Source organism: Notamacropus eugenii, chromosome 1, assembly GCF_028372415.1.
Source record: "Notamacropus eugenii isolate mMacEug1 chromosome 1, mMacEug1.pri_v2, whole genome shotgun sequence".
NCBI lineage: Eukaryota > Metazoa > Chordata > Mammalia > Diprotodontia > Macropodidae > Notamacropus > Notamacropus eugenii.
In genome coordinates this window covers 568,064,285-568,088,213 of record NC_092872.1, presented here as the reverse complement: position 1 = coordinate 568,088,213, position 23,929 = coordinate 568,064,285, and the positions used below count along the sequence as shown (strand labels likewise).

At 38.1% G+C, this 23,929-nt stretch overlaps 1 long non-coding RNA gene across 1 annotated transcript in view; it reads right to left on the bottom strand.

Moving 5' to 3' along the window:
• Nucleotides 1-1,070: 1,070 nt before the first annotated feature.
• Nucleotides 1,071-23,929, bottom strand: part of LOC140527672 (uncharacterized) — an 87,848-nt gene continuing 64,989 nt past the window's right edge. The window contains exons 2-3 of the long non-coding RNA XR_011974890.1: nucleotides 2,238-2,323; nucleotides 1,071-2,064 (exon numbers count right to left, since the gene is read on the bottom strand). This is a non-coding gene — a long non-coding RNA (uncharacterized lncRNA). The remainder of the gene's footprint in view (nucleotides 2,065-2,237; nucleotides 2,324-23,929) is intronic.

Sequence of the window (23,929 nt, the reverse complement as noted above, 5' to 3'; positions counted from 1 at the left end):
CCTCAGGTCTTCTCTAATTGTCCCAAGAGAACTCTAGTTCCTCCCTCACTCTTCTTTGTTTTCACAGCTCTATGTTTGCCCAGAGGTGTTATTTCATCTTTTTTTTGTGAAGAAAAATCTTGAAAGCTTTAAATTTTTTGCTGTACTTCACCATCTTCCCAGAATCCTCTTCTACAAAATACTTTTCACACAAATAAAGACAGATCATTCAGAACCAGTTGTTCAAACTGGTGAAATCTTAATTGCTCATGGGTAGGCTAAGTATATTGGCTTAAAAAACTATTGTCATAAAAATGACAATTCTACCTAGATGAATTTATTTTTTCAGTGTCACACCAATCAAAAATACCAAAAATTATTTTATAGAGCTAAAAAAAATTCAACAGGAAGGACAAAAGTTCAAGAATATCAAGAGAATCAAGGGAGGGCAGGGGAGTAAAGGGGAAGTGTGAAAAAAGATGTCGTGTAATACACAATGGTAATCATCAAAACAATCTGACACTGGCTAAGAAATTGATTGCTGGATCATCAGAATAGATTAGGTACACAATAAACACCAGTGAATGACCACAGTAATCTGTTGGATAAACCCAAAGATCCAAATTTTGAGGAAAAGAGCTCACTAGTTAACAAAAATTGTTGGGAAAATTGGAAACCAGTTTGGCAGAAACTAGGCATAGACCCACATAAAAACCTGAAGTCATTTTCTGAAACAGAGTGAGGTTAGCAAAACCAGGAACTCATTTTACACAATAACAGCAATTGTGTACAACGATCAGCTGTGAATGACTTAGACATTCTGACCAATGCAATGATACAAGATAATTTCAAAGGATGTAAGAATAAAAAAAATGATCTCCACCTCCAGAGAGATAACTGATGGAATCTAAGTGCAAATTGAAGCATTTTTTTCTCCTTCTTCATTTTTCTTGGATTTGTTTTACTAATATTGAAATATTTTGCATGATTTCATATGTATAATGGATGAGACATTTCTGGCCTTCTCAATTTGTAGGGGAGATGCAGTAGAGATAGAGAGAATTCAGAACACAAAGAAAATTTTAAATGAATTTTTTAAAACAAAGAAAAAATTTATTTTTTGAAAAATCTATGAGATCATTAGAGTCATTGAATGTGATTAGGACATTTAAATTTTGTAATGCATGTGTTTATCAAATAACTACAATGTTTTCAATCTAGATTCCCTAATACCTGGCAAAGTCCTTCTGGAGACCTTCAAATAAAATGTCATATATTGCATTTTTTCTCAACTACATATATATATATAAGATTTAGATAACTTAAAAAAGGGTTCAATTTTTTATTCATGCTGTTGAGATTTTTATCATTAGCTCTCTGGATAGCTTAGTTGGTAAAGTCTGAAATGTTTAATCTCATAACCATATGCCTGAGACTCACATCCTATTTTGCCTTTATTAAGGTTATTAAGACCTAACATGGCAGATTTGCTTACTTCCAAATCATGAAAATGGTAACAATTATATAATCTTTCCACTTAGACTTACTAATATAAGTTTAACACTTGATTATTCCCCCCGAATCAGTGTGGTTTCAGTAAGAGTCAAGAAATGATCAATGTGATGATTGTTGCCCAGCAACTCCAAGAGAAATATCAGGAACAGAATAGAGTTCTATACACATAAATTGTAGTTGACCAAGGCCTTGGATACTGTCAGGCATGAGAGACTGTGGAAGATCATGGCAAAATTTGGTTGACCAGAGAAGTTCATCAGTATTGTAGGCCAGTTCCATGATGCCATACTTGCCCAGGTTCTGGATAAAGGATGATGTTCTCTCACTTTCCCAGTCAACGATAAAGTGAAACAGGACTGCGTGCCAGCTTCCATGCTTTTTAGCATGCTATTTTTAAGGTTGTTGTCAGACATTTTCAATGAGGATGGAACATGGCATCGAGGTCAGTTATAGCAAATATAGTAAATTATTTAACTTGAAAAGGATACAAGCCAAGACTAAAGTGGAGGGAGAGAGTTGGTGCATGACTTCTGTTCACAGACGATTATGCATTCAGTGCAGCCTGTAAGGCTGAAATGAAACAAAGTACGGATTGATTCTCTGCTGCTGGTGCTAATTTTGGCCTGATAATTAAGACTAAGAAAACAGATGGTCTCCACCAACCAGCAGAGCACCATCCATACATAGAATCATTGATTACAGCAAACGGAGACATTTTGAATATTCTGGATAAATTCACTTACATGGCCAGTACTCTTTCCAGGGATGTGGATATAGAAGATGAGGTTGATGCACACATTGCCAGAGCTAGTTCGGTGCTTGGGAGACTCTGAAGGAAAATGTGGTAAAGAAGAGGTATTAGACTACCTACCAAACTGAAGGTCTCAAGAGCATTATGATGGCCTCGTTGTATGTCTCTGAAACCTGGAAATTATACCAGGACTATAACAGTAAACTGAGTCATTTCCATTTGAATTATCTTAGGAAGATTGTAAATATTATCTGGAAAGATAAGGTACTGAACACTGAGATCCTTTCTGAAGCTGAACTGCCAAGTATTCAAACTCTACTGCAGAGAATGCAGCTTCAATGGATTTGCCACATTATTCAAATGCCAAACTTATGTTTGCCTGAAAGACTATTTTATGGAGAGCTCTCACAAGACAAGTGCTCACATAGATGTCCGAAGAAATTATATAAGGACATTCTTAAGTTCTCTCTGAAGAACTTTGAAATTGATTGTGAGACACAGAGACACTGGCAGAAAACCACTCAGCATGGTGTGCAAGCATCAAAGAAGACACTATCAGCAAAGCAAAATTGTGGTAGCTCAAAAGAAATGTGAGATGAGCAAATTTAGAAATATCTCCACATCATATGTTCATATGAACTGTTTTACCTGACCTGTGGTAGTGTCTTCCAAACTGATATTGGTCTGATCATAGTCAGACACACTGCACCTTGACCCCAAGATAATGATGTCATTTTGGTCATCTTCAAGCATGAAGATCAACAACCAATGATATGTGAAGCATAATTACATGTTAATGGTATTTTATTTTATGTTTTATTATATTAATATATTATAGCATTAATCATATTATTAATAAAACTATGTCATATTATAACATATTAATAATTCTATATACATAATATTACATATTATATTATACACTTGTACAATAATCGCAAAGACATTTGGAATAAAATTATTCATCTGTCACTTCCAGGAAGACCTGCAGGTCAAAACAGATCAAGGTTTTTTGAAAGGTCAGGTACCCTGGTTAATATAAACAGTGCACTGGCCTTGCCAAGCACATAATTTGTTTTCATTTAGTTTTCAAAGGATTATTTAGATTAGAAAGACCTTCTCAAAGGTCACATAGTGAACTCTCCTTGGGCTCTTAACTATATTTTGTGGTCCTAAATGTATTTAAACTTCAGGAGACTACTTGATAAAAGTCAGAAAGTAATATCCCTTCCACAACTGTCTCTTTCCTCACCTTCTATCCCTAAAAATAGTCATAATTTTTCCACTGCTATTGTGTGTGTTTGGATTCTGGCGGGAAAATCAAGTGTTAAATGTTATATCAGTAAGCCTATGTAAAAAGATCATTTCTCAGCAATACAATTCTTACCACACCCATGGTTTTGAACATCATAAAATCACAGGATTACAGCTGGATCAGAAATCAGAGTCTATCCAATCCAACCTCCTTACTTTATGGATGAGAAAACTGAGGTTGAATGGTTTACTAATATCAACCAAAGAGCCAATAGTCAATCCAAGATTTAAATTATGGTCCTCTGACTCAAAAGCTAGTATTGTTTTCCATGTGTAATAGTAACTAAGGATTTGGTCCTGAAAGTGACCTTACAGATCAAACAGTTTAATATCTTCATTTTATATATGAAGAAACTAAAGACTAAAGACAGCAAAAGAAATATCTAAGGCCTCCAACCAAGCCTGGAGTGTGTGTGTGTGTGTGTGTGTGTGTGTGTGTGTGTGTGTGTGTGTGTGTGTGTGTGTGTGTGTATGTGTGTAAGTAAGTGGAAGGAGAATCTAGATTGGTGGAGAATATGCTGATCAAAACATGATTCTGCATGCATGCATATGAGAAAAAGTTTGGGTCAACCTCTGGGAAAAGATACATGTGTGATTCCAGAGACACCTTGAGAGAGACATACATAGAGAAATATCAACATTTAAGAGAAGCTAGCTCCTCAACAAGTCCCTTAATTTCAGTTTGCCTTCTTAGAGATTTCGAAACTTGATCTTCTTGAGTGAGAAGGGGGCCTCTCTCCGGGATTAAGGTGACATCTCATCTTCTGTATCCATCTTTATATTCAAATATAAAGTTTCTTATTTGCTGTTTGCTTGGATAATGGAATTGCTGCCTATGCACTCTTTCTTATGATGTTTTCCATAGCCAGTATTTTGTGGGAGGGAGTTAGGCTAGTTGATGGAAGGAAGGTTGACTTTACCTTTTAAAAGTGACTAGGAAATTTAGTGACTAATGAATTTGGAATATATTTAAACAATACATGACAAAGAAACGTGGAGAAATTTTGTTCCTTTGAAAATATGCTTGTTGGCTTGTTTGTACCTGAAATAGGCTCAAATCTGGCAGCACTTTTGTTACTGTTCTTTTTTCCTTTGACATTTCGAAATATTTTTTGTCTTCAGCATCTGTTCAAAATTTCCAGTGGAAGTACTTATTTTGTCACAGTTTTAGATGGTTTTAGTGAGCTTACTGTTCCTTTCTCTTTCTCTCTCTCTGTCTCTCTCTGTCTCTCTGTCTCTCTGTCTCTCTCTGTCTCTCTCTCTCTCTCTCTCCCTCTCCCTCTCTCCCTCTCTCCCTCTCTCCCTCTCTCCCTCTCCTTCCCTTCCTCACTACCTCCCTCCACATCCACTTTCCCTGCCTCCGTTCACATTCTCTCTCTACCTAGAATTGTTATATCATACACCAGTGCACAGGTGGAACTCTCTTGGTGTGTTTGCATCATTACTAGGTCCGTCTTTCTTGTTTTTTGTAGTGTTCCTTTCCCCAAAACTGCCTCTTTTCATCTGGATTTACTGGCTACTTCTCTTGCTCAAAGATCAAGCCTCAAACCCAATTCACTCTGGAGCTCATAAACTGGACAACAGGTCTCCACCCACCTAGAACAGAGTGGATTTAAATACTAAATACAGATTTTTTTCTCTTTTACCCAGGAATCCTGAGGTTCTTCTCCCAAGACTGATTTTTTTTTTTTATTAAAGGGGCCATCCCTTGATGAACTACTTAAAGAAACCTATGCATTGAATGAGTGTATTTCACTCAAAGCAAGAATTCTATAAGACCTTAGCCTGAAAGGGCCAGAGTCTCACACGGCATCCTGGGCTATCTCTAGCCTTCCTGATGAATATCAGGTTACTGCATCCAGATGGTTCAGGAGAAGAAAGTAAGATTGGTGACTTTACACAGCTCTCCCTCATTCAAATCAAAGTCAACCGCAAGTCATGTCATCATCTTGATGTCATGGATCTCTTTGAGAATGAAGGACAAACACAACTATATGCATATTTAGTATTTATGTATACAAATATATATGCATACACACAAACATATATAGACATATGTGTATATGCATATTACACAGAAAGATATTATAAGGTAAATGGAAGATGAAAAAATAAATGAGAAATTAAAGAAATACAGAAGCAAACAATACCATTAAAGAAATGTATGATAAGAAGAGAAGATGGAATGTTCACAGGGAAGGAATGAGGTATAAAATATGGACAGATCAGCTTTGATCTGGGACCTTTGCCGTGTCAGCATAAATTGTGAAAGACTTTCCTTATTTTGAATGGATGTAATATAGTAAACACAGAAGAAGATATGCACAAGAGTCACAAAGAGAAAAGAAGTATGAATGAGAAGTCAGTTGTGATTTAGAGGACTAGAGAGAACTGCAAAATATGCAATCTCCATGAGTATGTATACATATGTATGAGAAATGCATGCATGTACACACATATATGTGCATATATATGTATATAATATGCATGTGTAATGTGTATAAATACAAATTATATACATATATGTAAATAAATATTGTATATACATAATACACATGAATATATTTTAAGTGTATACCGTATATAATGCATTTTCCTTTAGACATGCATACATGCATACATGTACGTGTATACACATGCTTTTAATAAACTCTAATTGAGGAAATTGGATTTTTAATGGGAAGTAAACTTGTGAGGATGCCTGAGCTACAGCTTTAGGAGTGGCTATCATATGGTTATCCCTAGATCATCTTTTCTTTCTTTTTTTTTAAATTTATTTTTAGTTTTCAAAATTCACTTTGACAAGATTTTGAGTTCCAAATATTCTCCCCATCTCTCCCCTCCTCCTCCAAGACAGGGTACACTCTGATTGCCCCTTCCATCTTGAAATTGGAAGAGACCTTAGAGGTTATCCAGTCTAACTCCCTCATTATATTGATGAGGAAACTGAGGTCTAGAAAGCCTGAAAAACTTTTCCCCAGTTTACACAGATAGTAAATGGAAAAGAAAGTATTCAAACTGAGATTCATTGATTCCAAATCCAACATAGATATAGAAATATGCCTAGGATATTAAGAAGTAAAGTAACTTGCCTAAGGTCAAATACCTGGTATATCCAAAGTAGAAATCTTCCCAGCTCCAAGTCCAGCTTGCTAAGCACTACACCTCGATGAATTTTTGAGCTAGACAATATGAATTTAACTTCAATGCACTGAATTAACTCTATAATCCACTATTTCCAAGGATCCTACTGATAGCAATTCTGGTAACCATTTACCCTGAGTCAGATAATTCAACATCTCACTGAGGGACAAAGGTTATTGTTCCTGCTGTATGTTTTGGAAGAAAACTAATCTTTTCAAAGGTTAATTTTGACTACCAAATTTGTGGCTCTGTGATTTTAATTCTGAAACATCATTGCTTATAAACTCACTAAAAAGAAATATAACAGTCTAATGGTAATCAATGTACTTGCATTCACAGGAAGAATACAGGCATACATTTTTAAAACCTAGCACAGAATTTCTGAGGTGATCAGGATTTTAGTGGCCATGTGCCAAACAAAATGTAAAAAAAAAAAAAAAAAAAAAAAAAGAATTCCCATACCCCACTCACGCAGCATAAATGAGAAAGATTCATACAGTTTCTGCTTAATAGCTTCCCATGAAGGGGAACCTACCAGTATGTCCCAAGGTATCCCAGTGAACCTTAGGATAGACGTGTTGGAAAAGGTTTTCTGATATCAAAGATCACATTAGCTTTTTTTTTAAATCTCTTGGCATTGTCCTCACAGGACATATTTCATGCCTTTTTCAGTTGTCTTGAGATCATAGATATAGATACTTGAGATCATAAGTATAGAGTGGGTAGAAAATTTAGAAGCCATCTAGTTAAACCTCCCTCATTTTACATAAAGGAGAATAATGACCAGAGAGATTAGGGGACTAAAACACACAGAAAATGAAAGTAGGCTTTGAACCATCATCTTCTAGTTCAAATCCATTACCCCATCCAGTGATTCATACAGGCCTCCTTGACTAAATGCCTAACTCTGGACAGCTCTTACGTCACCTCCAACTCCTTAAAAATTCACAGTTCTTTCAACCATTCCTCATGTACCATGAGTTTGAGGCCCTTCTGCATTTTGCCTGCCCTCCTTCGGATGTTCGCCAGCTAATCAATGCACCGAGGAAGAGCCCTGCGCATTGAGAAAAAAGGACCACTCCTAAAACAGCAATGATATCAGGTACTTGCTGACTGTTGAGTTTACTTGCATGGGAAGTGTGTGCTCCACAGCTTTTAAAGGCACACTTTAAAAGCTGATGCAGCAAAAGAGAAAAGAATTTGAACTGTTCTTTCAAGTAGCACTTGGCACAAATTATAATCACTTCAGATATGTACCTAGAGGTTGAAGAACCAAGAGCCATTATCTTGTGCCTTCAAGGAATTTGATTTTTTATAGCTACTTCTTTATCTGAGTGGCCATTGTTTGATGAAATTGGCAAGTCTAGGTAAAAGTACGTAAAGCAAAACAAACAAAAAAAAAAAATGTCAGTTCAATTCAGTAGGCCTTCACTTAAAGCTTGCCAGACATAGTACTAGATGCTCTAAGTAGGGTAATGGAAATAAAAATACAAAATATAAGCACTCCCTCCCCAGAGACCTTACATTTAATGGGAAGATATGACATGCAAACAAATAAATGCATGAAAGTGAAAGAGAGATGTGAGAGCAATGAGGAAGGATTTATGGAGAATATGGCACCTGAATTGAACCTTATAGGAAGACCAGAAATCTGAGAGGCAGAAATGAAGAGAGAAAGCTTTTCCAGCATGGGAGATTGTATGTGCAAGTGCAAAAAATACTAAGAAAAACCAGTCAAAAAAATGGGAAGAGATGAAGGACTTAGAAACAGTTATCAGATTTGCAATTAAAGAAAATCCTGAAGTCCTTGAAAAAAAAAAAAAAAAGAAAAGGACAGGGTGATAAAATAGGCTTACAAAATGACAATAGAGAGCAGGGTCTATACTCTTGGTCAAATCACCAGAAGACATTAGAAAAGGGGCAACCAGTGATAAAAAGAGAAATCAGCTGTGAGGCATCAGATGGAGAAAACTAGGTCTGTGGGAGTGCCAAAAAACAGTAAGGTGTTTTTAAAAAGATAGAGATCTAGGATGAAGGGAATTTTTTGCCAATTTCAAAATGGATTCCAGAATATAAAGTGAAGGATAAAGAAGAGAAAGATCAGTTGATGGTTGGGAGGCACTTGGGACATGGAGAATTCTTGACCAAAAAAGTGAAAGAGCAGAGAGAGATAGCAGGGCATTAACCTCTGTTTGCTTCAGTTTCCTCATGTGTAACGTGGGGATAACAACAGCACCTACCTCCCAGGGTTGTTGGAAGATAAAATGAGATAATAATTGTAAAATGCTTAGTACAGTGTCTGGCACATAGGAAGCACTCTAACAAATGTTACGTTTTTATGATGATGATGGGATTCACGTAAAAGGTGGCATTTGAGCTGAGCCTTGAAACTTGAGATTCTAAGAAGCAGGATTGTGGAAGGAGTATAGTCCAAACGCAGGAAACACATGATACATATATAGGGAGTTAGGATATGGAGAGTCATGTATGAGGCAATATAAGGAGAGTTTGGCTGGACAACCCTGTTCAAGAAGGTGAGTAATATGTAATAAAATAATGAAAGGCAGATTTGGGCCAGATCGTGATGGGCCTTAAATGTCACAAACAGGAACTTATATATGATTCTAGAGGTAGTAAGGAGCCATTTGGAGTTTATTAAGTAGGAAAATAACATGACCAGGAGTACAGTTGTGATGCTATGGTATCCCTGGAGACTCAACATATAGTTAAATGAATGATTCATGTGATTCCATAAATACCCAGAAAAGGATTAGAATTCCTATACTCTGTACTGGGAAGTTGCCATGCAATCAGGAGAAAATATTTTTCTTCTACTTAAGTCTATAGACAGACACTTGGACTTATATGTCAGAAGGCATATCCTAGGTATATGACCTTGAGTAAATCACTTAACTTCTGTCTACTTCAGCTATAAAATGAAGATGATACTTTTCCTATTTTCTTGGTGGGATTGTATTATCCAAGGTGTCATTTTCTTTTTCAAAACAACAAATAGAGCACGTGTGGAGCCAAAGAGAAAAGTAGGGCTCCGCTTCTTTTCTTTCCTCTCTCCCCTCCCCCTCTCTCCCCGCTTGTACTTCTACTTCCATTCCCTTAAGCTTAGCCTTCTTAGGAAATCTCCCCCTCTTCGTCCTAAGAAAGAAGAGCCCCTGCACTTGTAACCGAAACCCTGTAATAAAGCTCAACCCCTGTTTGACTCTGGAACGTCCTTTCTCTCATATGTGCATCCGGCGTGGCCAGCCGAAGACCTGGACAGGTAAGAAAGACTCGGGTAGCCCAATACAGGCCTCTAGGCTTGGCAGTTGTCGCCCCAACAGGGATTGGGAGCGTAGATAACCCTGGGTGCTTTTGGGGTACACCCGGAAGGGGCTGTGAAAGAAGCGAGTCCCGAATCCTAGATTCGGAAGGAGAGAAAGGGGAGAGAAGCTTCCCAAACCCCTGGGAAAAGGGCGGAGATGGGAAATCTATTGCCAGTAATAAAGCCAGAGGAACAGGAGATCTGGGCTGAGACACTTCACAGGGAATGCAGGAAGGCGGGGGTCACAATAGAGTTAGATGACCTCCGAGAATTTTGTGAAAGGATTTGGAAAGTTTCTCCTTGGCTCAAGCAGGCAGGAATATCAAGAGAAAAATGGGGAGCGGTCGGAGAGCAAATGACTGCTTACGAGCAACAATACCCTGGGGAGCTGGAGGATTTAGATTTCCTGATATTCGGTGTAATTAAAAGCCTGCTGGAAGGGCCGGAGAGGCCAGGGTGGGATTGGGATGAGAGTGGAAGCGGAGAGAGGGGAGGGGAGAACACGGGAGGGAGGGAGAGTCCAGGCAAGCAGAAAGTTAAGCGGAAAGTTAAGGAGCGTAAAGAAAAAATAGACCCGGAGCTCCATCTAGCGGATGGAAAAGGCGAGGCAGGGGAGAATACGCCGTGCCCTTCCCTCCGCGCCTCCTTATAACCTGCTCCATTGGTCAGACAGTTCAGGGCCACAGTCCAGTTTGGAAAAAGGAATAAGAAAGGCTATAGAGAATGGAGAAGATGTAGGGACATTTCCTGTGTTAGAAATAGCGGACCCCAGTGTCCCCGGTGGGGTTCGGAGGAGCCACATACCTATAGAGTGGAAGAGAGTGGCGACTCTTAAAGAGGCTTGTACCAAGCATGGCCCTAATTCACCCTTTGTTATAGCCATGCTTGAAACTCTCAGCGGTCAGTTCATTCTGACTCCTAATGACTGGAAGAGCTTAGCCAGAGCCTGCCTTACCCCTGGGCAGAAAGAAATAAGTACAGGGAGGGGCCAGGATCAGCTTCCCATAGCTATTGCCCTTCCCTTAAGGCACTGGAAGCTTAAAGAAAGCCAGAGACCAGTGTGGGGAATAGGAGGGTGCCAAAATACCTTAGAGACAATGCACCCAGTAAAGTGGGAGGCAGAGGATCGCCAAGGGACCGTATGGCCGTTGGTGATTCCAGGACTTAGTTTTAACATCTGGGGCAGGGACATTATGAGCCGCCTCGGGATGAAGCTATCAAATTTTTAGTAAGGGCCATTGCAATTGCACTGGAGTCCCCACCCTTGAATTGGAAGTCAGACACCCCGATTTGGGCCTTGACTCCAGAAAAACTCCAGGCACTACAACTATTGGTTAAGGAGCAATTAGCACCCTGGAATGCTCCTGTGTTTGTTAAAAAGAAAAAATTCTGGGAAAGTCAGGTTCCTTACAGATGTTAATGAAGCATTTGTAAGCACCTGGCAGCAGCTATACCTAAGTAAAGAGCCACTATGCATTCTTATCATCTTTACCTTAAAGGCGATCCTCGCTAAACAAAGAAGGGGAAAAGGTCGCCTAATACAATCAGAGCTAAGATCAAGAGGCCTAATACAATCAGAGCTTGATACAGCTGTCTCAAGGAGCGCACATACTACTCCAGCTATGAGACATTTTAAGATACTAATAGGGGGTCGAGGGTATGTTTGTGTCTCCACAGGAAAAGGTGATGCGTGGATTCCCATTAGAAGGATCCGTAGGTGGGAACCGAGGTCGGAGACGGCGGAGACGCAGGAGGCGGAGAGCCCGGAGACCCCGGAGAAGGATCATACACCACCTGAGCCTGCTGCTGACAGCTTTAACCTTGCTGCCCAGAGAGGAAGCAGCCCTCATCACAACCGCAGACACTGCTGCTGACAGCTTCCCATCTAGGCATCCTTTTTTCGCCAGCTGAATGAGGACTTTGATATCACAAACCCAGGACACTTGGGTGGGGAGGAGGTGACCAATTTTCCACCTGTATAGATCCATTTGCAAGATTAAGGGAGTGGTGACGTGTAAGGCGCCTACACCACCTGCTTCTCTTAAAATATGCTTTGGGATTTTAGTTGATTGCACTTCCCCTGTTGTAACTCAGCCATTTAGTTTCATCTTTGTTTTATTTGATGCCTCCCTTTGTCAGTTGTGCTAGCTGCAGATTTCTGTGTGAATGAAGTCTTGTTGTAAGGTACTCATATGCTAAAGGCCTTCCTTAATCCACTCAGCCTCCAGCCACTGTTTGCTCTAGAGCCAGGTGCGCTCCGCGCATAACAAAGAAGGGGATATGTTGGGACTGGAAGCTCAATTCCGTGTGGACAGTCTCGGGCAGGTAAAAGTGGGACTTCTAAATCTTAGAGTCTTACGAGGCCCTCCATGAACAGCGGGGGTTCGAGAAGGTCAGACCGAGCTAGCTCGGCTAGCTCGGGTATTTCCGCCTCTCCCCCGGAGATACCTGATGGGTGGAGTCTCCCTGCCCTCGAGGTCGTCCCGGATTGGAGCACACCTAGTTACCTAACAGCACGGTATTGAGATGCAAACTGTGTGGCTGAAGATTGAGTAGGATTGAGGAAGCCTAAAAGCGCTTAGCACGTGTGGAGCCAAAGAGAAAAGTAGGGCTCCGCTTCTTTTCTTTCCTCTCTCCCCTCCCCCTCTCTCCCCGCTTGTACTTCTACTTCCATTCCCTTAAGCTTAGCCTTCTTAGGAAATCTCCCCCTCTTCGTCCTAAGAAAGAAGACCCCCTGCACTTGTAACCGAAACCCTGTAATAAAGCTCAACCCCTATTTGACTCTGGAAAAAAAAAAAACAACAACAAATAAATGATCCCTTTATTAAGAGAGCCAACAAAGTGAGGAAATCCAGGCCTGGCTGAGATCAGCTTCACCCTGGAACTAAGAAAAGTAGTCAGAACCCAGGTCCTATGGTCCTTCTTCTTAGGTCGCTCAGGAGGTTAAGTGCCAGACCTTTTGAAATTATATTGCTACTGCAATTGATACTACAATCATATTGTATACGAGTCATTTTGTAAAGGTAAAGAAGTATACGCAAATGATTATTTGAAGAACAAGCATTATAAAGGATTAGGTACAAGGTTCTAGGCCAGGTACTGAGAATATAAAAGCAATGAGAGAACGTGGTAGAAAAGTCCGGGAGCCTCTCACTGCCTTTGACTTCCCAATCTTTTCAAGCATTTTCACAGCATCCTGTGGGTGTACCACAATGCACAGTTCCATCCAACTAGACAATTACCACAGAATGATTTATTTTGAAGTATTACCTACAGAACTCAGACAATTGTCTCTGTCATTATTCTCTCTGTGTACTAATCACAGCCCTGGGTTTTAAATGTCATTATGATCACACTGTAGTCCTAGATGTTTTCTTTCCCTTTCATTGTCCCAAATACAAAATTGACTAACTTCAAGGAGGAAACCTATCCTGCTACAGAGATTTGTGCACCTGTAAATCAGGTGGATGTCTCCGGAGGTTATTAGTTCCATTATGTGACTTTGTAGGTAGGAAGCAATTTGCTTTCTTTGTTGTTTTTTGATCCATGTTTATCATCTGCTCCAAGCTGAAGTTATTAATCCAAACAGTACAAGTAGGAACTAAGAAGGAGATAGATTAAAATAAAAAAGATGGTCCTTGTTGTTGTTGTTTTTTTAAACAAGACATCATCAGAATATATCTTTGGAGATGAAGTGAAGTAGTAGAAAATCTGGGCTAAAGAGGATTTAATTAAAACTCAGAATTAGGATGGGGAATTGAAAGGAAGTTTTATTATTAGTAATATTGTTGTGAACAGGCAGTGAACTGGAAAAGGACAAACATAAAGTTTAAACACTTTTATTTGGCCAGATGTGAAAACAACACAAAGTCCACCTTACAAGAGATTAATTAACACTTCAAACCATAGGTAGGTTAGAATTGAGAGTGCTTCAGAGATACATTTGAGAAATAGATATTTAACGACTAGCAGTGGTGAAAATTCACTTTTTTATACCCATGTTAAAGGCTTTAATACAAAATAAAGAACATCACCTTCTGTCTATACAGCATCAGAAGAATAGTAAGGAAGGCAAAGGAAATTAGTTATTTACACGGTTATCTCCAGACTATGACAACACTAGAGTTCTGGGGACCCTAGCTCTATTTAAGGATCCCTTGGACCTCAGCTTGAAGGCTTCATTCATCCACCGTCACCTGTGTTTTGTATATGTTAGTAATTGTTTCTGATTCCTATTAGCATAATATTCCAGTACAAGAAAATGATCTGATTATATTTTATTCACCAGATCAATTTACTCATACTTTAGAAAGGGGAATATTCAATTCAACAAAAAAATGTATCTACTGGTCTTGTACTAAGAAACAAAAGAAAAAAAAAACCCTACTACCTAGATTCTGGCACCCTCGAAAGAGATTTATTAGGAAGATATCTTAGAGATCTATTTTACAACAGGGTAACTGAGGCCCAGAGGGGGAAAATAAGTTGTCCACAATCTTACAAGAGAGGACAACAGGATTTGAACCCAAGTTTTATGATACCAAGTCTAAATCTAGGTCTCTTAATAAGATGCCATGCTGCCTCAACTCTTTATTTTCATTGTGATTCATTCATTGCCCCTTTTCACATTTTTTAATTGTGCCTAATACATGTGAATACTAAGAGAGAAATTACAAGAGATAGAACATTGATTATAAAGCGATCCCTTCACTGAACTTAAAGTCTAGCTAGGGACATAAAATATAATGTAAACTGTTCCTATTACTGATTATTTACTTCATGGGCAACTTTTATTTGCATTCATACGTCAGGTTCAAGAGGGTAATTGCTAGCAGACCCCTTCCAAGTTTCCAGGAGCATCTGTGAGCAACTGCAGGCTTTCTAGTACTGTGGCTAGTTAATTCCCATTGGCATGCTTCCTCCTTACTAGTTCTCAGACAGATAGCTTTAGAAAAGATATTCATTAAGTAAGCAAGGCAAGGAGTTGTTTTAAAAAATCTCTCTAAACTGGTAGCACACACTCTCTCCTTACACATACAACCTTCCAGGGAAGGGTGAGCAAAACCTTAAAGGGCACATGTGATCAAAAGCTAAAAAGTCAAAGCTCTTACTGTAAGTCCTTTTTCTTTCTTTGTAGAGTCCTCATTAAAGTGCTTTTATAGAATCTTTAAGGTGGCTTTACTCAGGGTGTCAAGCCTGTCCTCAGTGTCTCTCAGGTCTCAAAGCAGACACTGCTATCTACTGCTGCTGCTCTGGGACACTGTTGAGTAGTCTGATCAGTGCAGGGAGAGAAAGACAGAGAGACAGTGACAGAGAAAGACAGAGAAAGAGATACACAGAGACAAAGAGGCAGCAAGCAAAGAGACTCAGATAGAGAAGTACAGACACAGAGAGACAGATGGGTAGACAGACAGACCACCATTCAATTGTCTTGCTAATGGAATATGATTCCAAATTGATTTTCTTTGTTAAACATGGGTACCCAAATGTGCTCTATTAATTTTGCCAATCACAACATATTTCCTGTGTGACATTATCTGCTATTGTCCAGTGACCACCCCTGTGATATTTTTAAATTGTTTAAAGACTTATTTATCGTTAGTTTACTTTGATTGATTCCTTTGAGAAGACTGAACGTTCTGTAATTACATTAATTGGTATGGGAGCAAAGTAGTACATACACGTACTAGATAAATATCAAAGATAACAGGGTTTTAGGATGTCTAAGGAGGGAGGAGCTGCTGTGGACCATAGAGATAAGGGGAAAATGCAGGGAAACTGTTTGATCTGAGTTAGACTTTGAGAAATGGGAAAGATTTGAAGAGGTGTGGAGAGGGAAGCATTTTAACAGCTTTTATCCCATATGACATTCTGCCACCAGCAATTTACTTCAATTTATTTCAATAAGCTTTATTTAAAAACCTTGTATATATAAATCATTCTAGGTGTTAGAGTTATAAGGTCAAAGAATAAAATAAAATTCCCTGAATACAAGATGCTTAACGTTCTTCTACCAGAAACATTTACAAAGAGCACTAATTAGAGGCATCAGGAAAGGTCTCTTGAAGGATGTGGCACCTGAGATGAGGCTTAAATAAAACTAAGGATTTTAATAATCAGAGATAAGGAGGGACAGTGAGCCAGGTGTGAGACACAGACTAATCAAAGTCACAGAGGTGGGAAAGGGAATACTCAGGTCAGAAAACTGTACTTCTCCATATCATCTTCCAACTCTTCCAAATAAAGTAGAAGATTCAAAGAGCCAATTTGTCTTTTTCTATTTCTAGAAAATACATAAAAATGTATTATAATATTTATTTAACAATCTGAATTCTAATTCATGACATCTTCCTAGTACTTCATAATTTACAAGGTGGGGAATTTTCCTACAGCCTGACAAATAACAATTTATCATTTCCAAGTAGATCAATGAATTTGAACACAGAAACTGGAATTCAGAGGACAGCTTGAAGAATTTAGCTCCCCAAAGTATTTCAACTTCCCAAAAATATAAATGAATTCCTCATGTTTTCAAACAGAATGAATATTGATCTGTGCTACTATAAAGATAAGACTTTATAGTTCCTTACAGAGGGATAATTTTTTTCAGCTGTTAAAAAAACAGTTTAGGGAAAACAAACCTGTGAAAGGTATGATATATAAATGAATCCTGGGGTGGGGAGCAGGAGTGAGGGGGTTATATATACAGAGAGATATGAAGCAGCAGAGAACCTTGAGGTATCAGGAATATGTACAGTGGATATCCATGCCCTAGTACAAAACCCTGTTTGCCTTATGCTAGTTATATTATTTTGATACAAAGAATTAATTATTTCTTGGGTCAATTTCATACATTTTAATCATTTAATGCATTTAAATCAAGGGAGGAAGTCAGTCTAAATTCATATAAAATCAGAAAAACTAATATTAAAGTAACAAATATTTATTTGGACACTTGTTTGATGCAAAGAATATAAATGTATAAATTCCTCATAGGGATATTGTAAGGATTAATCAAATAACTTACTTTTTAAACATTAAAGCACCAGATAAATGCTCGTTGCATTGTTGTTGTTATGCATGGCTCCAAGCTCCAAGTAGCTTCAGGACGCAGTGCAGTTATTGTTGACTCTTCATGATCCAATTTAGAGTTTTCTTGGCAAAGATATTGGAGTGGCTTTCCATTTCCTTCTCCAGTTCATTTTACTGATGACAAACTGAGGCAAATAGGGTTGAATGACTTGCCAGGGTCACACAGCTAGTAAGCTTTTGAGGCCAGATTTGATCTCATGAAGATGAATCTTCCTGACTCCAGACCCTGACCTCTATCCACTGTGCCACTTAGTTGCCCCTTATGAGGCAACCAAAAAACATAAGCCTCTTATTTGCATTAAGACAGACATAGTAGTCCAAGCTAAAGAAGTTGACAGTCTTGCAGAAAGAACGTTGCCTCTGTCAAATTAAGATCTGGAAAACAGTGCTCTCTTTGAGACATAATATTTTAGAAAAATGACACACTGAAGAAACCAGAAAATGACCAAGATAATAAAGGACCTTGCAATCATGCCATAGGTGGAATGATTGAAGGAAGTGGAGATGTTTATCCCGAGGAAAGAAAACCTGAGAGAGGGAAGACTCAATTGATAACTCTCTTTAATCAGTGTAAGCGGTATTAGGTGGAACTAAATTTAGACTGGAAAAGGGGGGGGGGGTGCGTATTTCCTAACAAGTCTATCCAAAAAGAATCAAAGTGCTTTCTTTGTTAGTGGGTCTGCTTAGTTGATGTAATGGAGTTTGCTGGTGTAATGGGCAGGCACAGATCTGCTAGCATGGGTAGCTGTAGCCTTCCCATATGGGTAGCTGTAGCCTCCTTTAATTGGTTGCATGACCAGAACATGCCAACCATCTTTAAAAGTGGTCAGAATGAGATATGTATGGTCTGTTCCTTTCTAGAGTGAACTAGAGCTCACTCTCTTACTTGCATTCTCTTTCTTGCTTCTTGCAGACGGTAAAGATTCCAGTTTACACACAGCACAGACATCATTACATAAAATGAGATGGGGAGATACTTTCCCCCTCTGGATTTTACTCAGCTCCAAGAAAGGGGTCTGGAGTCTCTTTTCCATGTTATTTATTCCTTCTCTGTTGGAGACGCCTGGAGCAGACCAGAAGTTCAAACCATGGAAACTTTGGAGCAAGGATTCAGGCAGGATGCTGTAACCAGTCTGCCCAGAGAAGGTAGGGAGCCTGAGACTCAAGAGTGAAGGGGTTTTTAGACTTAGATCTAGGACTATTTGCTCTATAGGAATGGAGGTAAACTATGAAACTAATCCCCTTCTTCTCTTCAGAGGCAGTACAAGTAGGGAGGAAGATTAAGCCCCATGTGGTGGATAGTAAGTTTGTATATTTGTGATAATACTTTTTAAGTGAGTGCTCTTTGTAAAACCTAATCCAACTGTTGAGTGACTATATGGAATTTAGGTACAGAAGATCATCCCGATAATTGGAGAAACATCATCAGTAGGGACTGGAGATATTTACTGAGAGCCTAGATAACCCCAAATCCCTTAAGTGTACTGGAGAACCATGGAAGAGGAGAGATGTAATATATCTGACTTTCAGACAATGGGAGCCAGGGTAACAAATATTATACTAGAAGGTTTCATGAAAAGGCTGGATGACAACTCAGTATAGATGGAATAACAGTCCTAGCACAGAGTACACCCTTGATAAATACTGTTTTTTGATTTGACTTGATTAGTGATCTCTTTGAAAGCAAGGACTGCTGTTATGCTTTGCTTTCTATCCCTTGCACCTACCACAGTGCCTGGCACATAGTACATGCTTAATAAATGTTTCTTGATCGACCAACTAACTGTAGGAGATTCTCATTTAGATATGGGTTGATCTGGTCTTTAAGAATCCTTACAGTTCTGAGAATCCAAAATTTTGTGATTCTATTACAGACAGCATGGAGGAGGTACAATTTGCACAACTGAAGAGATTATTCACATCAGAGTTGACACAGTCAGGTAAGACTGGGAGAAAAGAAGAAAGATAACAGATGCAGCCAGAATAACTAATAAATCAAGGTGATGAACCACCGGGAGCCCAAGGAATTACAATAACCCAGGTTTTCAATATTATTGCTACAGTCTATATGAGATTTATAAAAATATATTCAAGGAGCTTAGTGACTTTGGAGTATAAGAGAAATGGAAATAAAGAAAAAGGGAGAGAAAATACAGAGTCATTCTTACCTTTTGGGCTGGTTAGCAGCTGGAGTTTTACTTTTGTGGTGCACCAGGTTTAGGTTAGTTCAAATTCTCACTCTGGCACTTACTTCTGATATGATTGGCAAATTACTTATCCTCTCTTACCTTCAAGTCAGCCTCCTTTTAGCTCTGAAGTCATCATCCCATGATCCTGTTTTACACATTCTAGTATCAGGACAAAAGGCTGGAGAGCAGCTTGACATGTGTCCTTGCGTTATCTTTGTGTTTGATCTCAATGTATAAAAAGCAAGTATGTTTCCTGAGTATGAACAGTCTGTCTCTTCCTTAGAATACAGAACAAACCATTAGAAAAATAGAAAAAGCCATTTCTACCTTTGTATCTCACTTCTTAGATTGACACTATAAAAGTTATTATGAAATGAGTGGAGAACACCCAGCATACCATGTAAGCTATTTACACTGTATTATGTACTGTGTACAGTTATATGAATCAGATATTAATTCCTGATGACAAGAAGATGGTGAAAACAATATTCTCTCAGGGAAACGGCTTATAATATTACAGTAAACCTTCATTAATATTGATGGAAATTTTGTATTTCATTCAGAGAGTTCACCTTAATCTGGCCATCAAAAGAATAGCTCTTACAGGTCATTTAATTTTTTGAGTTTTAAAATAAAGGTATTAGTTTTTTCTCATTACAAACTTAGGGGGGTAAAGTTGGGCAAACAAGGAAGAACAAAAGCAAAAATGCTGTATTAATTATTTGGCTACTTAAGAGTGACATAATTATAACAATTTGCCAAATGATATATACACAGTATTTCCAGTGTTTATTAAAAAAGGAATTACTCCACCAATTATATAATGAAACTAACCTGTTTATATTTGAGCAGAACATTTCTTGGTGAGTATAGTATTTTTATGTATTTTCTTTAATTTTCTTTAATTCATTTTCAGCTCTTAATTGTGCTTTCCACCACTTATTTCCGAGGTTTCATTTTAACTGGAGATCTGTATGAATAATTCGGGTGATGAAGTAGGCAATATCTTTAACGTATTAAGGACTTAAAAGAGACCGCAGAGAGTTTTATTTATTTTTAATTAAAAAGTATGCCATCATACAAACTCACTTGCATACATGAATACTTTCTGTTCAAAACTTTGGCTAACAACATCCAATTCTTTAAAATTGTGTCTGTATTAGAAACTCGAAGTCTTTTACACAGTATGGAAGGATGATCACAGATGACAGTTGTGTATGAAACTAAATATCTGAAAGACTTCATGAGCCTATGAGTCTAGAAATTTCTCTCAGTTAAAAAATATCTCATATCCTAGAGGGAATGTAGTCACTATCTCTTGCTCTACCTTGGAGTCTATAAAAGTCTAAGGGTACTAGGGAAAAGAGGAGAACATGCTTGGATGGAGAGAACTTGGATTCCATTTCCTTGAATAAACAAATAATCTTCTGGAAGTTCCCAGAGACATTAAAAAGGAACTGTAAGCCTTAGAACAAACACACTATTGACAAGAGACGCAATTAGACTCATAGGATTTAAAGCTGGAAGGAATGTCAGAGATCACATAATCCATCCAATTCATTTTACATATGAGCAAATGAAGGATCAGAAAGGGTCCATGACTTGTCAAAGATTACACAGAGAGCAGATTGAAGAACTAGGATTAAAATCTCATCCTCTGAATTCCAACCCAGAATAACAAAGAGAGACCTTAACAGGAGAGGTGGAATTGGCCTATTTGCTACTCCCCAAAGATTACATTCTATCCCTGTCCTCAAATGTTCGCATGTCACTAATATGCTAAGTAAAGGCATCATGATTTAGTGGCCTGGTTTCCAAAGATATTGGTTAAAATCTCCAGCCTCCTCTGAATAACTATTGTCTAATTACTTCTCTTCTCTGAACCTCAATTTCTTAAAACGAGAAGTTTGGATTCAATGGTCTTTAAGGACCCTTCCAAAAAAATTCCAGTATTCTAAGAGGCCAAAGTTTAAGGAGCTGGGCAAAGGAAGCAGCCTTAGTACCCTGAGCCAGTCACATGTTTCAGGGAAGTTTTGTTCTTTTTTGCCCAGGCTAACCTGTCTCTACATTCCCAGTAGTAAGTTACACATAAAAGACATTTTTAAAAAATGTTTGTTAGATTGATTTCTTCTCCCCACCCCCAACTCTTAGAGCCACTTGTTTTTTTCAAGATTCAGCTCAACTATTACCCTCAACAAGAGGTCATTTCTTATTCTCTCAGATATTAATATTTCCCACCAACACCATTCCCATATACCCCCAAATTAAACTGTATATATTTTGAACCTACTTTAAAGGCAGGGGATGTTTCTTATTTGGCTTGATCTCCCCAATACCTAGCACTGTGCCTGGCATGTAGTTGGCACTTAATGAATTCTCATTGAATTGAATTAAGACAAAGTTGAGTTCCCCATACTTCATATGTAGAACCAAGTTTACCTAAGATGTTTTTAAATTTATAAATTCCCTTTTATCTTAATATCCACTTGTGGCTCCAATGTAATAAAATTCTTCAGAACACATGAAATAAGGAAAACATGATATTTTCAGGAACAGGCAAGGGGAAAGGGAGAAGTCTGTCTTTTCCTTCACTATAATCTGAGTAATAAGAACCCAGGCCACAGAGGAGAAGTGATAGCAACAAAAATCTAGACAGGAACCTCTCTCCTGGAACTTGTTTCATACAAAAGAGCAGAATCATGAGTTGTTTCTGTTGTCAAAGGTAGTTCTAAAAACAGTCTCCAAATATGGTCTCTCAATACTCTACTTTCAGTACCTCAGGGTCACCAATTCACACTACTTTGTGTGAGAAATTTGGAATGGCAAAGATAGAAATCTTACTGTCTATAGTGGGCTCACCTAAATGGACTTCTTGTGAATGAATTATGTGACATTATTTTTTCTATTAATCATTAGCTTCTTTTGAATGAAACTTACAAGTTAGGCTAAATTAAATACAAGTTATCATCTGCTGTATTGTTTTCCACCTAGCAGTAGTGCTATCAGGTATAATAAATCTGCATTTTCTTAAGATGCATACCTCAATTCCTGCTCTATAAAAGCATTTAATTAGAATACTATCCTTCTAAATGGATGAGAATTTCCAGGTTTTCATTATCTATTAGAGTTGTTGGCAGTACAGACAATTGCTTTCTTTGCTACTCTTAAATATTGGCAATGTGAGTTATTTTTCTTTCCTCTGATCCTTATAATCTAAAAAGTCTTACCTTGTGACTATGAGCTAAATTTTCTGAAATAAGATATAAGATTAGGCATATAAATCAATATAGTAATACCTGTATTTCCTGAATGAGTATGAAATGCATAAAACTGGATCCCAGTACATAATGAAATGCCTACTATTATGTGTAATCCTTAAATCCCTCCAGTACACAGCATTTCAAAAAATTATAATAATAACTATGTATAAAAAGCTTACTTTAAAAAAATTATTTTAGGACAGAGTGTCAGGTTTTCCTTTTGCTTTGCTAAAGACCTATTGTCAGGCCAGTTTCTCTGCATGTGCACTTGATCTCGTCTTCCCTTCCGCTCCCATCTTTTTCAGCACTGAATGAATTTCAAAGTCATCTCTAAGCAAGGGCAGTGTGTACAGCTTTGTTCCACAAGTAAGGGGTGACTAATGGTAAACAATGTCAACATGTGATGCAGGAAAGAGAAACTACTCACATCTCAGACTCCATGAAACCTAGACACATCTTTGGGTATAAGGATTGGTTGAATGGACAATGCAGTTACTAAAAAAAAAAACAAAACACACACGGAGGAAAAGTAGAAGGGGAATGGAATAAACATTTATGTAGTGTTTTCTATGCGCCAAGTGCATTTTAAAGAAATACCTCGTTTGATCTTCAATCAATTTGATCAAATGAGGTGATATTTCTTAAAAAGCACTTAGCACAGTGCTTGGCATATAGTAGGCACTTAATATTAAATTATTGAATTGAATCTTTATTTTACAATTAAGAAAACTGAGGCAAACAGAGGTTAAGGGACTTGTCCAGGGTTATATAGCTAGTAGTGTTTGAGGCCACATCTGAACTCAGGCCTTCCTATATCCAGATCCAATGCTCTATCCTCTGCATCACCAGCTGTCCTCAGTATTATCAGGTCCAGAAAAACAATCTCTCAAAGTACTGAAATATCCCAAAGTGTTAAAAACACAGGCAGGTATGATTGCTAAACTACTGTTAGTGATCTTTGAAAAGTCTTGAAATAATAAATAGGTTAGATATGTGAAGGCAATTCTAGTTTTCAAAAAGAGGGAAGAGCTTTTTTCCCTTGAACTTGGGTCAGTAAGATTTTCTTAAATTCATGGAAAAAAATTTTAGAATGTATTATTAAATGGGCAGTTAGGTGGCACATCGGATAGAATGTGGGGCCTGAAGGCAGGAAAATTCATCTTCATGTGTTCAAATCTGGCTTCAGGCATTTTCTAGCTGTGACACCCTGGGCAAGTCACTTAACTCTGTTTGTCTCAGTTCCATGCCTGTAAAATGAACAGGGGATAGGACATGGCAAACTCTTCCAGTATCTCTGCCAAGAAAACCTCCAATGATGTCACAAAAAGATAAACACAATAAAAAAATATCTAAACAATTAAATCAG